Source organism: Neofelis nebulosa, chromosome 8 (genome assembly GCF_028018385.1).
Source record: "Neofelis nebulosa isolate mNeoNeb1 chromosome 8, mNeoNeb1.pri, whole genome shotgun sequence".
In the NCBI taxonomy this organism is placed as follows: Eukaryota; Metazoa; Chordata; class Mammalia; order Carnivora; family Felidae; genus Neofelis; species Neofelis nebulosa.
Window position 1 is genome coordinate 89596272 of NC_080789.1, and position 14619 is coordinate 89610890.

At 38.0% G+C, this 14619-nt stretch overlaps 1 long non-coding RNA gene across 1 annotated transcript; it reads right to left on the bottom strand.

The window, feature by feature from the left end:
• Positions 1-4304: 4304 nt before the first annotated feature.
• On the bottom strand, positions 4305-12922 carry LOC131484042 (uncharacterized). Its single transcript, XR_009247987.1, has 4 exons — positions 12716-12922; positions 9376-9474; positions 6427-6534; positions 4305-5982 (listed from the first exon to the last, which is right to left on the bottom strand). It is a non-coding gene; the product is annotated as an uncharacterized LOC131484042 (long non-coding RNA).
• Between the last annotated feature and the right edge of the window lie 1697 nt (positions 12923-14619).

The following is a 14619-nucleotide window of genomic DNA, read 5'->3' on the forward strand; positions in this document are numbered from 1 at the left end:
CAGGGAGCATTTCCCCTAAGATCAGGAAAAAGACAAGGATATCCATGCTCACCACTTTCATTCAACATAGTACTGGAAGTACTAGCCCCAGCAATCAGACAACAAAAAACTAAATAAATAAAAGTCATCCAAATTGATACAAAAGAGGTACAACTTTCACTATTTGCAGATGACATGACACTATATACAGAAAAGCCTAAAGACCACCAAAAAACTACTAAAACGGATAAATGAATTCAGTAAAGTCACAGGATACAAAATCAATGTACAGAAATTCTTTGCATTTCTATACACTAACAATAAAGTATAAAAAGCAATCCCATTTACAATTACATCAAAAATAATAAAATACCTAGAAATAAACTTAACCAAGGAAGTGAGAGACCTATACTCCAAAAACTATAAAACAACAGTAAAAGGAATTGATTTCACAAACAAATGGAACAAAGTTCCATGCTCATGAATTGGAAGAACAAATATTGTTAAAATGTCCAAACTACCTGAGCGCCTGGGTGGCTCAGTTGGTTAAGTGTCCGACTCTTGATTTTGGCTCAGGTCATGATCTCATGGTTCATGAGTTCAAGTCCTGCATTGAGATTCTCTCTCCCTCTCTCTCTGCCCTTCCCCCACTCACATTCCCTCACTCTATCTCCCTCAAGATAAGGAAATAAACTTAAAAAAAATGTCTTGGGGTACCTGGGTCGCTCAGTCAGTTAAGCATCTGACTTCAACTCAGGCCATGATTTCGAGTTTCGTGAGTTGGAGCCCCACTTTGGGCTCGCTGCTGTCAGTGCAGGGCCTGCTTCAGGTCCTCTATCCCCCTCTCCCTTTGCCCCCCCCCACTCATTCTCTCTGTCTCTTTCTCAAAATAAATTAAAAGATAACTTTTAAAAAAAACTAAAAATATAAAAAAAATTTTTGAATGTCTATACTACCCAAAGCAATCCACATATTTAATGTAATCCCTATCAAAATGTCAATAGCATTTTTCACAGAGCTAGAACAAATAATCCTAAAATTTGTATGGAACCACAAAAGACCCCAAATAGCCAAAGCAATCTTGAAAAAGAACAGAAAAGCTGGAAATATCACAATCACAGATTTCAAGATATACTACAAAGCTACAGTAATCAGAACAGTATGTACTGGCACAAAAAGATACACAGATCTATGTAACAGAATAAAGAACCTAGGAATAAGTCCTTAATTATATAGTCAATTATTCTTTGACAAACCAGGAAGAATATCCAATGGGAAAAGACAGTCTTTTCAACAAATGATGTTGAGAAAACTGGATAGCATCATGCAAAAGAATGAAACCGGACCACTTCCTTACACAAAAATAAACTCAAAATGGATTAAAGACCTAAATGTGAGACCTAAAGCCATAAAAATCCTACAAAAGAGCACAGGCAGTAATTTCCCTGACATTGGCCATGGCAATGAAGGAAACAATGAATAAAACTAAAAGGCAACCTACTGAATGAAGATATTTGCAAATGATGTATCTGATATAGGGTGAGTATCCAACTTAACACCCAAAAAACAAAATCCAATTAAAAATGGACAGAAGACATGAATAGACGTTTCTCCAAAGATGAGATACAGATGGCCAATAGACACATGAAAAGATATTCAACATCATTCATCATCTGAGAAATGCACATCAAAACCACAATATCATGTGATATTTGTCAGTTGTCAGAATGGCTAAAATCAAAAACACAAGAAACAAGTGTTGGCAAGGCTGTGGAGAAAAAGGACCCCTCATGCACTATCAATGGGAAGGCAAACTGTTTGGCCACTGTGGAAAGCAGTATAAAGTTTCCTCAAAAAGTTAAAAAAAATGAAACAACCCTATGATCCTCCAGTAATCACACTACTGGCAATTTTCCAAAAAATACAAAAACACTAATTCGAAGGGATACATGTATCCCTATGTTTGTTGCTGCATTATTTACATTAGCCAAATTATGGAAATAGCCCATGCCAATCCATAAATGAATGGATAAAGAAAAAGTAGTCTATATATACAATGGATACTAGTAAGCTATAAAAAGAAAAAAAGAATTAAATCTTGCCATTTGCAACAACTTGGAGAGATCTAGACAGTATAATGGTAAGTGAAATAAGTCAGAGAAAGACAAATGCCATATGATTTCACTCATATGTGGAATTTAAGAAACAAAACAAGTGAGCAAAGAAAAAAAAGAGAAAAACTAAAAACAGACTCTAACTTTAGAGAACAAACAGATGGTACTGGGTGTGGAGGGATGGGGGATAAAACACATAAAGAGGATTAAGAATACACTTACCAAGATGAGCACTAATACAAAATGGTTGAATCACTATATTGTAACCTGAAATTAATATAACACTGTATGTTAATTACACTGAGAATTAAAATGTTTTTAAATATGGAAAATAAATAATAATAAAATACATGGTGCTGTGACAATGAATCATATTCTGGAAAAATGGTAATGTTGGTTCCAAAGGAATCAGAAATTTAAATATAAAAAAATGAAACTATAAAATTAGTAGAAGAAAACACTGACAAGTTCCTCTATAACTTTGGACAGAGAAAGACCTTTCTGAGCAGATTGAAGTCCAAAAACCATTAAAAAAAAAGATTGATAAATTTATTACATCAATTTATTTTTATTTCTACTAGATACTTTGCAATGCCACAAAATAAATAACAAAATGGCCAAAAAAAAAAAAAATTGTGACTCATACCATAAACAAAAGCCTAATTTCCCTTAATATGTAAAAAAAAAAAAAAAAAAAAAAACTCCTAGGGATTGTGGGAAAAGAGACCAACACCCTTAAACCTGTGCAAAATGCCTGATATCACTTGCAATAAACCAAATTCAAGTTAAAACTACAATATGCCATTTCTCAGAAGCCTAGCAATTGATAACATATTCTGCTGGCAAAGCTGGGGGCAAAAAGGCACCTCCTACTTTGCTGACTGGCAGGTACCATGTCCTGTGGAGAGCCATTTGGCCATAACTAAAACTTCCAAATTCATTTTCCCCCCACCCAGCAATCTCAACTCTAGGAACTTATCCATGATAAACTTCCCATGTGCTAGTTGACATACATACAATGTTATTCACCATAGCATTATTTGTAGCAGCAAAAAAAATAAAAATAAAATAACCCAAATGTGTATCTATGCAAGACCAGCTACATACACAGTATATCCACTTACCTCTAGATACTGATATAGAAAGATGTCAATAGCATATTGTTATAGAGTAAGGAGGAGGAGGAGGAGGAGAAGGGGAGGAGGGAGAAGGGACAAAGGGAGGGGGAGAGGGAGAAGGAGAAAAAGGAGGAGGAGGAGAGGAAGAAAAAAGTTGTGTAAGAAAGGGATAGAGTAAGAATATATATCTATATTTGCTTGTATATCTCAAAGGTATGAAACTAATAAAAGACGCAAATGTGTAAAAACGAAGTGATCAAAAACAGGCAAAAGTGATACTTCTCCATGTTACCCTTTAAATATTATTTTTTTGAACCATATGAAAATATCACCTACTCAAAAAGTGTAATGCCTAACTAACATGCCAACAGATGATTAAAATAATTACCATATTTTAAAAACTAAAAAGAATTGAAAACTGAGAGCCCTTGAAAATGCCATCATGGAGATGAAAGATCTATGGGTAGATTTTGTGTTTCATACCCTTTTTATGATTTCTTTCTATGACATGGCTGTTTTCACAATGGCAGTTTCCTTGGAAGTGTCCTCCACATCATTTCTCCTGACCAGCAAAAAGACTGATTCGTAAACTCCGGAGCCTTTACCACAGGCAGAGAAGGAGCTTAAAAGCTGATGTAAGCTTGTTGTTCTCACATCTAACAAGCACAGTGTTCACCCAAGCACACCTGTTCACCCTGTGTTCACCCAAGCACAGTGTAGTACCTTCCTTTTGAAAGTATGCATTCATATCTATATAGCAACAATATGCGAGTACAGAAAAGAACCAGAGGAAATAGGTTTGCATCAAAAGCATAAGGAAAATACACAAAGGAGCTGTAACTGTCTCAAGAAAGATCCATAAAATCAATTTCAACAATACGAATGTGTCAAAAACAGGTAACTGAAGCCAATGTGCTTTCCCCATAAAAGAGATGGAGAAGGCTTTCTCCCTTGGGGAAACCTTTCCCGCCAAACCACCCCAACTGATGGCAACAGATACACCAAATCTGCCAGCACTAAGAAATGAAAGACAAACACAGGAGACATTCAAAAGCAATCAAGCATTTGAAAGAAATAAGAAGGAATGAATGAGTTGGTTCTGACAAAATTTAAAACACTAAAGTAAGTAAATAAATTTGGAAATAAAGTAATGGAAAACATCACATAGTAGCAAAGTTATATTGAGGGCACCTTAAGATATATTTTCTTAAAATTCTTATCCAGATCACAAAATGACAGTATTATATTTTCAACTGGATGGAGCTGTTTTATTAAACATACAGATCCCCATTTTATAGAAGGAAAACTGTGGCTTGGAGAAGTGAGGTAGATTGCCTACAATCAGCTATAACAGTCAACAGTGGACCTGGGATTTCCGGTGCCAGAAATAAAAAGAGCAACGACAACAAAAAGCTAACACTTCTTGATGTCTTCCTAAGTGCCAAGCTGTTTGCCTGCACTATTTCATTGTCTCCTTGCAACAACGTGTAATGTCAGCGCCATTATCATCCTCATTTTAAGATAAGGAAATTAGAACTTGGAAAAGTTAGGCAAACTTAACCTCCTCACTCAACTGCCAAGTGGCAAGGCCAAAATTCGAACGTGAGCCTGAACTCATGCTTATTTTAGGGACCATAAAGCCGGAGGGGCTAGGCTCTGGGGACAGACTTCCTGAACGTGAATCCTGGCTCTACCCACTGTGAGCAGAGCCACCTTAGGCCAATTACTGAACTTTCCTGTGCCCCTGTCTCAGTTAACTCATCTACAACATGAGAACGATACTGGTTCTTACTTCATAGTGTTCTAATAAGAATGGAATGAGTTAATATGAAAAAAGCACTCAGAAATGTTCCTGCACACAATATCCTATATGATCACACATGGTAACTACTATGAAGATGATTGTTATTGTTGTATCTTTAGCGCTCTTGACTCTCCAGCACCACAGAATAATGAATGCTTCTGAGGTTTCTCTTAACTATTAGGAGGTTTCATCTAGTTTCAGTAAGTTTAACAAAAAGAAAGTTTGCCATATATTTTAGAAAGGTTTTTCCTAAAAACATTTATGGGATTAAGGGAATCTGCCTTAATTATCCCAAAAAGTCATTATAAGGAACAATGAGGTTAGATAAATAAGCTGCCATTGTTTGTGAGAACATTATTTAACTCACACTAGTGAGAACCATGTACCAACAATGTGATTACATTTCCCTTGTACTTCTGATCACCAAAGGATTTACAATCAATATTAATTCTTTTTAAAAAGAAGCAACCAGATCCAAACACCCAAATTCTCTTAGAGCTTACCTTTGCTCTTTGCTATTAAATTTTTTTTTCACCATGTTAATCCGAAAAGTAAAATACCATAGTAATCCAAGGTTCATCCATATTGAGTTTAGATGCAGAAAAGAATTGGAGCCCCTCTAGTGTGATTTCCAAAGCATAGGTTACTACCTTATGTAAATTCTAAACAAAAGAATAAATACTTAGCTTGGGGATAATGACAATATTTTTAAAGAAATATCCCATCACATGATTATGTAAACATTCAACCAAGATGTTTTCCCCAAATTTAGAGACACGTTGAAAATAAGTAGACTTTACCAAATTCCAAATTGGTCCAATTTCCGGCTGGACCATTTCTTCATGTTTGCATAGATTGACGTTTTTTAATTAACTGACTTTGGATAGCAGTTGCATTCTCTGTGCATAAAAACACACTCTTATTTCCTGTTCACTTTGTGTTAGACACACTTCTCTGTTTCACCACACTGGAAAATGAAGTTGGAACACATATTTTCAGAGACAATGTAGACACCACAAAGAAATGAGGGAGGGAGGAATCAGTCCTACTGCCACTGAATGGGGAAGCAATATGAATTTGCTGCAGACACACTCCTACAGAAGAAAAAATTAAGCCTATTGTTTGCCCATTTTCAACCAAACTTGTAGGAGGAATGAAACATGTTTTTTTCAATGACTCAACAGGAGAGAGGCAAAGGAAACTATTTTTAAGTCTATAATATGTTATTAACCTTTTGTGACAAGAATGTCTTTGCACTTTACAATGTGGGAAGAGGACACGTTAGAAAGGTATATGCAGTGGTATACGTCAGCAATGGGACAAGGAAGGTTTTTCAGTGTTGCATGTATTTCCCTGTGTTCTCTTTTAGGTATCTCACCCACTCTGTCTCATTGCAAGTGCCTATCCTTACAACGAGAGGACAGGTGCAGACTGTGGACAGGAGAGGCCACAGAAGGGGCCTTGGAAGTCTTCCTTATCCAATCGGCAAACCACAACATGGTGAGGAAGGGTGCTGACACTGGTTGTGAAAAAAAAAAATTAGAAAAGGTGAATAAAACAGAAACCAAAATTTTTAAAACACACTAAAGGACTAAAAATCTGCATAAAATAATATGAAAAGGGTTGTGTTCAAGGCAATTCAGCAAATACCGTCTGCCTACGAGGTGCCTTGCACTGTGCTAGGTGAGGGAGCTAATGTCCTTCGGGACATTCCCAAGTACATAGTCTTCCTGAAAACATTTTCCAGTTGCCAAATTCCTGATAGAATTGAATGATTAAGAAAGAAATATGTAATATCTGTAAAGATGAGGGGAACTGGAAAGAATCTGGACGACACATAAGTCATCCACACAATAAAGGAGAGTCAGGGAGAGCAAAACCTGTTCAGGGAACCATAAATAGTCCAGGCAGAGCTAATGCCCAGGGGCCATGTGAAAATTGGAAAAAATGCTGGAGTCTTGAGTAGAGCTGGGTTCAAGTCCCACTGTAACACCAGCTGTACGGCTCTTATCAAGTCACATTATAGCTCCAGGCCCCAGCTCCCTCCTACATAAGAGGTAATACTATCTATTGTCATGACACCTATCTCAAAAAATTATTGTGAGAGTTAAACTGGGCAATATATGTGAAAGATTTAGAGCTCTTCCTGGCACACAGCCATCCAGTTATACACATTATCAAACTGGAGAACAACAGCAGAAATTGAAAAAGAGCTGGAATTAGGTTGGGATTAGATAACCTAATTTAGCTACCAAAGAAGAAATAAAAAGAAATATGCAAAGATGCGCAATCTCTCTAGTAATCAAGGAAATGCTATAGTGAAATATAGTGAAATAACATATTTAGTTATCAGATTCTTAAAAAAAGGAAAAAGGGGCACTTGGTGGCTTAGTCGGTTAAGTGTCCAACTCTTCATTTCCACTCAGGTCATGATCTCGCGGTTTGTGAGTTCAAGCCCCATGTCTGCGCTGTCAGTGCAGAGCCTGCTTGGGATTCTCCCTCTCTCTGTCTCTCTGCCGCTCCCCCCACCACATGCATGTACTCTCTCAAAATAAATAAACATTAAAAAAAGAAAAAGATAGATATCCACTGTTTGCTAAGATGTAAGGAAATAAGCATTATCTTACACAATCAGTAGGTGTATAGACTGACACAATCATTCAGAAGGACAAACTGACAGTAATGCACATGCCCTCCAACCCAGCAATTACACCACAGAAATCCTAATTCATGTGTTTGTACATATATTGCTATCACTTTAGTCCACACCGCCACTATCTGGCCTATTGCAATATACGTCTGTATCAGTCAGCTTTGCTGCAATAACAAACCACCCCAATATCTTCATAGCTTACAGTATCAAATGTGTATTTCTCACACTTGTAGTTATATGTGGTTATATAAGGGCTGAAAACTTGCTATGGGTTGTGGCTCTTCACAGGTCTTTTCATTCCAAGAACCCAGCCTGATTCTCTCATTGCAGGGAGAAGAACCATTTCATTCTGAAATGAACCATGCAATCTGATTTAAGGGCTTTAGTAGTTCATGTCTGCACACATTCCACTAAACCAGAGCCAGCTGTATGATCCAGCTTGACAACTGGGTGGATGGGTAATGGTGGGGAGAAGGGACACAGAGATACTTCCGTAGGGCGGCATTGCATACCAAATAGCAAGAAAGTAGGAATGTATAATCCTTGTTTATGGAAGAAAAGGGAGAAATTGACTATGAATAATCATAGATTCATACCCCTAACTGGTCTACTGGCTTCCACACTGCAGCCAGAGTGATCCAATTAAAACAGAAGTCTGATTCTATAACTCCTCTACTCAAAACATTCCAACAGCTACACATGTCACTCGGAGTAAAAAACCAGTCTTCATCATGGCCTAAAAGACCTGGATGGTTTGAGTTCTCTCCTCCAGCCCATTTCCCTTCTGATCATCCCCTATCAAAACTCGTCTTTAGCCACACTTGCTTCCCACCTATCTCAGGGCCTTTGTACATCCTGCCTAAAGTACCCTGCATTCAGATATGCCCTGGCCTAGCATCCCCGCATCCTTTAGGCTTCATTCAAATGGCAACTTAAAAGTAGATAACTGGTTACCTGAATCTATACATGTAATAAAACTGCACAGAACTGTACACAAATACACCCACACAGTGAGTACACGTAAAAACTGGGAGAATTTGAATGAGGCCTATAGACTACACCACTATCATTTTCTTCATTTTGATATGACACTATACTCATGCAAGATATTACCATGGAGAAATCTGGGTAAGGTATTATTTGTACTACTTTGCAACTTCCAGTGAGTCTATAATTATCTCAAAATTCAAAGTTTTTCTTAAATGAGAAAAAATAGGTCATTAACCATCGTGTATAAAATGACACCCTCCTACTATATATCCCTTTATTCTGTCTATTCCACTTCACTGTCCTTATGAGCTGACAGATTTACATGGTTTGATATAGGTCATATAGTTACTTGATTACTGTCTGTTTCCCCCACTAGAAAATAAATCCATGGCAGCAAGACCTTTGTTTTGTTTACCGTTGATTCCCTGGCACCAAGAAGAATTCCTGGCATGTAGTAGGTACTCAATAAACATCTATTAAAAAGAATAAATGTGCCCAGTACTCAAAATTAGAAACTACCTAAATGCTCATAAATGGGGATAATTAGTTAAGTTTTGATATATGCCGAATACTCTATAGCAATTTAGAGAATGAAGTAGATCCCTATATACTCACATGGAAAGAACACCATGATATATTGCTAAGGGAAAAAAACAAGTTCTATAAAACTGGCACAAGATGATCCCTCCCAATTAGTAAAGCAGAAAATCATAATACCTTAGAGCAGGGATTCTAAGTGCACATCCTCATTCCACTCTTCATTTGCTGGGTGGCCTTGGATAAGTTATTTCATCTCACTGGCCTCAACTTCCACATCTGCAAAATCAAAATAACGCTGCAGGGATTAAATGAGTAAAGACCATGACATGGTATAATACAGCTCTAGTTCTTAGCATACTGTAAACATTTAAAAGTTAGTTATGATTATCGTTTATGTACAAAGTCCTATACAACTATCCGATAAGTGTTTTAAATCCAGAGAGAAACATCAAGAATGAAACAGAAAAGTGTTAGCAGCAGTGACCTCTAGGGAGAGGGAAGGGAAGAGATGTGGGATGAGATGAATTGGGTTTTTTTGTTTTGTTTCTGTTTTTTTGTTTTTGTTTTTGTTTTTAATTAAAAACCACACATCCGAGGGGTCAAATAAAAATCATTTTAAATTACATACGCTATGCTTTCTTCCATAACTGATGGATAATCAAGGATTAACTACAGCTGCTTCACCTAAATTTGCAGTGGGGGGTGCAGAGCCCAGGAGCCCACACACAGGGCTGAGGCTGCTGGTCCCCGGGGCCCTGCCCAGCACTCCTAATTACTGAGCAACACTGACGTGGGCGCTGGTGCCCAAGGTGTGCTGAAGGGCAGGAGTATGAGTACCTGCTCCTCTCTCTCTCTGTTCTTCACCCATTAGCCACTCTATTAAATGGGGCCTCACACTATGGAAAATTGTTTCCAACTCAGAGAATTCTGCTAAGACTCTGCCACTTGCTGGCTTCCAGCTGGTGGGTCAGTTAATATCTTGTCTCATTTTCTCCAGGTTTTATTTTGTCTTTTGACAAAAACATCTCTTCTCTGCAGCTCAGCATGGCTTTAGCTTGTTACTCAGTTATGCTAAATTTATTTTTCCTGGTGCATGTTTGTTATTCACCTTCCTCATCTCCCTTCATCCTGCTTTTACCTTTGTCTTTTTTAGCTTTTATTTTAAATCATACATTTTTATGTTTAATCATTTTTGTTTCTCTGCTAATCAGCCTCTGTCTCATCATTACTTTTTATTTACCATTATTTAAAAATATCATAATTTTGGGGGCGCCTGGGTGGCTCAGTCAGTTAAGCGTCCAACTTCAGCTCAGGTCATGATCTCACGGTTTGTGAGTTTGAGCCCCGCGTCAGGCTCTGTGCTGACAGCTCAGAGCCTGGAACCTGCTTCGGATTCTGTGTCTCCCTCTCTCACTGCCCCTCCCCTGCTCATGCTCTGTATCTCTCTGTCTCAAAATAAATAAAAACATTTAAAAAATTAAATAAAAAAAGATCGTAATTTTGTCATGCTCTTTAACTTTTATTATTACTTTGTTTTAAAATTCAATAAACCCTATAAAAAACTTTATGCTTATTTCTTTTAGGTTGTTCTTTATTTAGGTTTGTAAAATCTTTTATCTCGTTTTTAATATAATCCTTATTTGTTTTGCATTTTGTGGAAAATTCAATCGAATTTTTCTCTTCTCCTTTCTTAATTTAAAAAATGTTTATTTATTTATTCTTTTGAGAGACAGAGATAGAAAGCGAGCAGTGGGAGGGGCAGAAGGAGAGGGACAAAGAGAATCCCAAGCAGCCTCCGCAACTATCAGCATAGAGCCCTACTTGGGGCTCGAACCCACAAACCATGAGATAATAACCTGAACTGAAACTGCTTAACCAACTGAACCACCCAGGTGCCCCACTCCTTTCTTAAATTTTAATTCAATTTCATGTCATGATTTGCCTTTATGATGGCAGGTTGACAGCACAAGCAAAGTGGTGGTAATACAGACAAACACACCATGCTACCAGGACAATTGGAGGTCTATGATCCTTCAGCTGTCCCTGGAGCCACCCCTGTAGTTCTATCACCTTCTTCACCCCTACTTAGCAAAAGGCGTCCTTCTGTAATATTTGTTTTCTAAATATATTCCTCCATGGTCATCATGATAGAGTGTGTACTGTCCCAACTCTCTGTGAGGAGCTCACCATTCTAAAATTCAGAGTTTGACCATAATCTAAGAAGCCCAAATTGGGCAAGAGATTATAGTAAGAGAAGGTGGCTTTGTCAACATGCCTGGACTGAGCGTGGCTAACCCACCCACAGATTTCTATCAAAGACGCCAAAGCACAGCAACCATAATCAGACTTCTACATCACTTCTACGTCAGCCTGATTCTGATAACTTATTTCTAGCTTAGTCTTCGCCCTTCCCGGCAGACCTCTAGAAGGAGCCTCCGATGTATTAGTTTCTTCATTATCTTCCCTCATTATGAGACATAAGCTCAAAAGAACTGAGTTGATCCTTGATAGAGTGGGGAGAGAGGAGGGTTTTTTGTTTTGTTTTGTCTTAATTGAGTCAACTCTGCTTTAACTGGGTAACATCATAAACATACAGTAAAATCATTAAGTGGTATGGTCTACTTAGGTTATCAAAATTGAATGCAGAGATGATGCTCCTTCAACTTAAGAGATTTATATGATCCACAAAATGTCTCAAACTACAGTGAAACAGCTCAGTTTGGGTTTCTCCTTCCCTATTTCACTCTCCCAAAGAGAAACACAAAGCTATATGAGAAAAGAACCTAGTTCGTGTTCTGGGCTTGGGCCATAACATTGATTTTTCTAATTTCCTGTACTTTTCTCTCATTATGCCTCTTGTTTATTCTTTTTGGACCCTTTCCCTGTGGACCCAGCCTGCTGTTGCACAATCCCCATGATTCTATCCACCCTCTACCAACAGTCCTAGGAAATAACATTAGCCAAGTATCCTGACTGAAGATCCAAATCATCAGACCATTCCCAGTCACTACCCACACCTATCCATGACAGCTCTCTTCAATCGACTCACTCTCTAATGAAGGTCCTTCTGGTCAGGTATCTTCCAAGATCTGTCCACCTGGGCCATAACCCGGCTCATTTAAATTTGGTCTGTTCAACCAGCAACGGCAACTTTTTTTAACATTTATGTATTTATTTTGAGGGGTGGGAGGACAAGGAAGAGAGGGAGAGAAAGAATCCCAAGCAGGCTCTGCACTATCAGCACAGAGCCCAACGTGGGGCTTGATCTTATGAGCTGTGGGATCATGACCTGAGCCAAAATCAAGAGTCAGACGCTTACCTGACTGAGCTACCCAGGTGCCCCTCAACTGCAACTTTAACCTACTAAGCTGCATAATAATGCCAGTGTGTACATTTCCTTATCATCAGTAAAACTACAACTAAGTGAATGTAAATCCCTAGGGAATAAATTGCAAAGGAATTCAATGACAAAGATCTTCATAGGTTAGTTTTTCTAATCCACTTTAATAATAGATACCTGCTGCAAGAGACACGTGGTTCAGAAATCCATTTGCTGTATTCAGTGTTTAGGTTTCTCTCTTTTTTTTCCTAGCCATACAGGGGAGAGATCTGGAGTAAAAAGGCCACTCTGCTGGCTCTCTGCTTCAGAGATCACCTGCTGTGCAGTTCACACTCCAGAAATGTGTCCATTTAGCCCAATTTTTCAGTTCCCTGATAAGCCATACACACCTGCTGGGCCATATGTGCAAAGGAAGAGAAAGCTGTGCCATTATCTTTTCCTAATACTTTGTTTCATTTCACTTCAGACTCTGACAGGAAAGCATTTATTAAATAAAAGGCATAAGCGCATTCCAGAAAATTATAAATGTTTAAGTTTATGATGTTAGAAGAACTCGTTAAAAAGAGCCTAATCATGATTTCCAACAGGGTTTCCAGAAAATACATTCTTGAAGCTCCCCAAAATTTACCAAGTTGTTCAGATTCAGGGAAGTAATCATGGTCTTGCATGGCAGAGTATAAATTGATTGTCATGATTCTGAGATTCACAGAAAGCTTCTGCCAAAATCCCAGAGCAGAAATAAATATATCAATTGCTGCCAAACCATGAAAACAAAATAGTAAATCAACTTGGAGACAGAAACTAGCTATAAACGAAAGGAAGAATTTGAAGATGTCTTCCAGGGTCAGATATGATACCATTTTTTTAAATTTTTTATTTTTTTTTAATAGAGAGACAGAGCACAAGCAGGGGAGGGGAAGAGAGAGAGGGAGACACAGAATCTGAGCTGTCAGCCCAGAGCCCGATGTGGGGCTCAAACTCATGGACCATGAGATATGACCTGAGCCAAAGTTGGACACTAACTGACTGAGCCACCCAGGCGCCCCAGACATAATACCATTTAGGAAGTATAACCAACACCAAATTATACCTATATTTAATACAAAATGTCCTCCAAAGTTCTGAGAAACATTAGCTCAGTAACTTCTGCTGTTGTTCATAAAAGTAGGTATTATTGCTCATACAAATGGAGTAATCCAACATAGAAACGGGGGGAAATGTATGCCCAAAGATGTTCTTCTCAGTTTTATTCACAATATTTTTTATCTGAAGCCATCTAAATGATCTAAAATTGTGAAATGATTAATTAGTAAGTGAAATGATAAATATCAAATATACAATGGAATAATTTTCTACATTGAAAATTATTTTTGGGATGCCTGGGGGCTCAGTTGGTTAGGCATCCAACTTCAGCTCAAGTCATGATCTTACATTTGGCCAGTTCAAGCCCCACGTCAGGCTCTGTGCTGACAGCTTGGAGCCTGCTTCAGATTCTGTGTCTCACTTTCTCTCTGCCCCTCCCCCACTCACGCTTTCTCTCAAAAATAAACATTGAAAAAAAGAAAATTATTTTTATAAATAGTTTATTATAACAAGTGGAAATGATTTTTTATAATAATTTTATTTTTTTAATTTTTTTTAACATTTATTCATTTTTTGAGAGACAGAGAGAGACAGAGCATGAGTGGGGGAAGGGCAGAGAGAAGCATGACACAGAATCTGAAGCAGGCTCCAGGCTCTGAACTGACAGCACAGAGCCCAACGTGGAGATTGAACTCACAGACCATGAGATCATGACCTGAGCCAAAGTCTGACACTTAACCGACTGAGCCACCCAGGTGTCCCTATAATAATTTTAATTGGAAAAAGTCAGGATAAAAAATTGAATAAGCATTGCACAGAGGACTCCCATTAGATTCAACAAAAACTGACCATCAACAAGGCATATCATAGTCAAATTCACAAAATACTCAGGCAAGGAGAGAATCATGAAAGCAGCAAGGGATAAAAAGTCCTGAACCTACAAGGGAAGACAGATCAGGTTTGCAGCAGACCTATCCACAGAAACTTGGCAGGCCAGA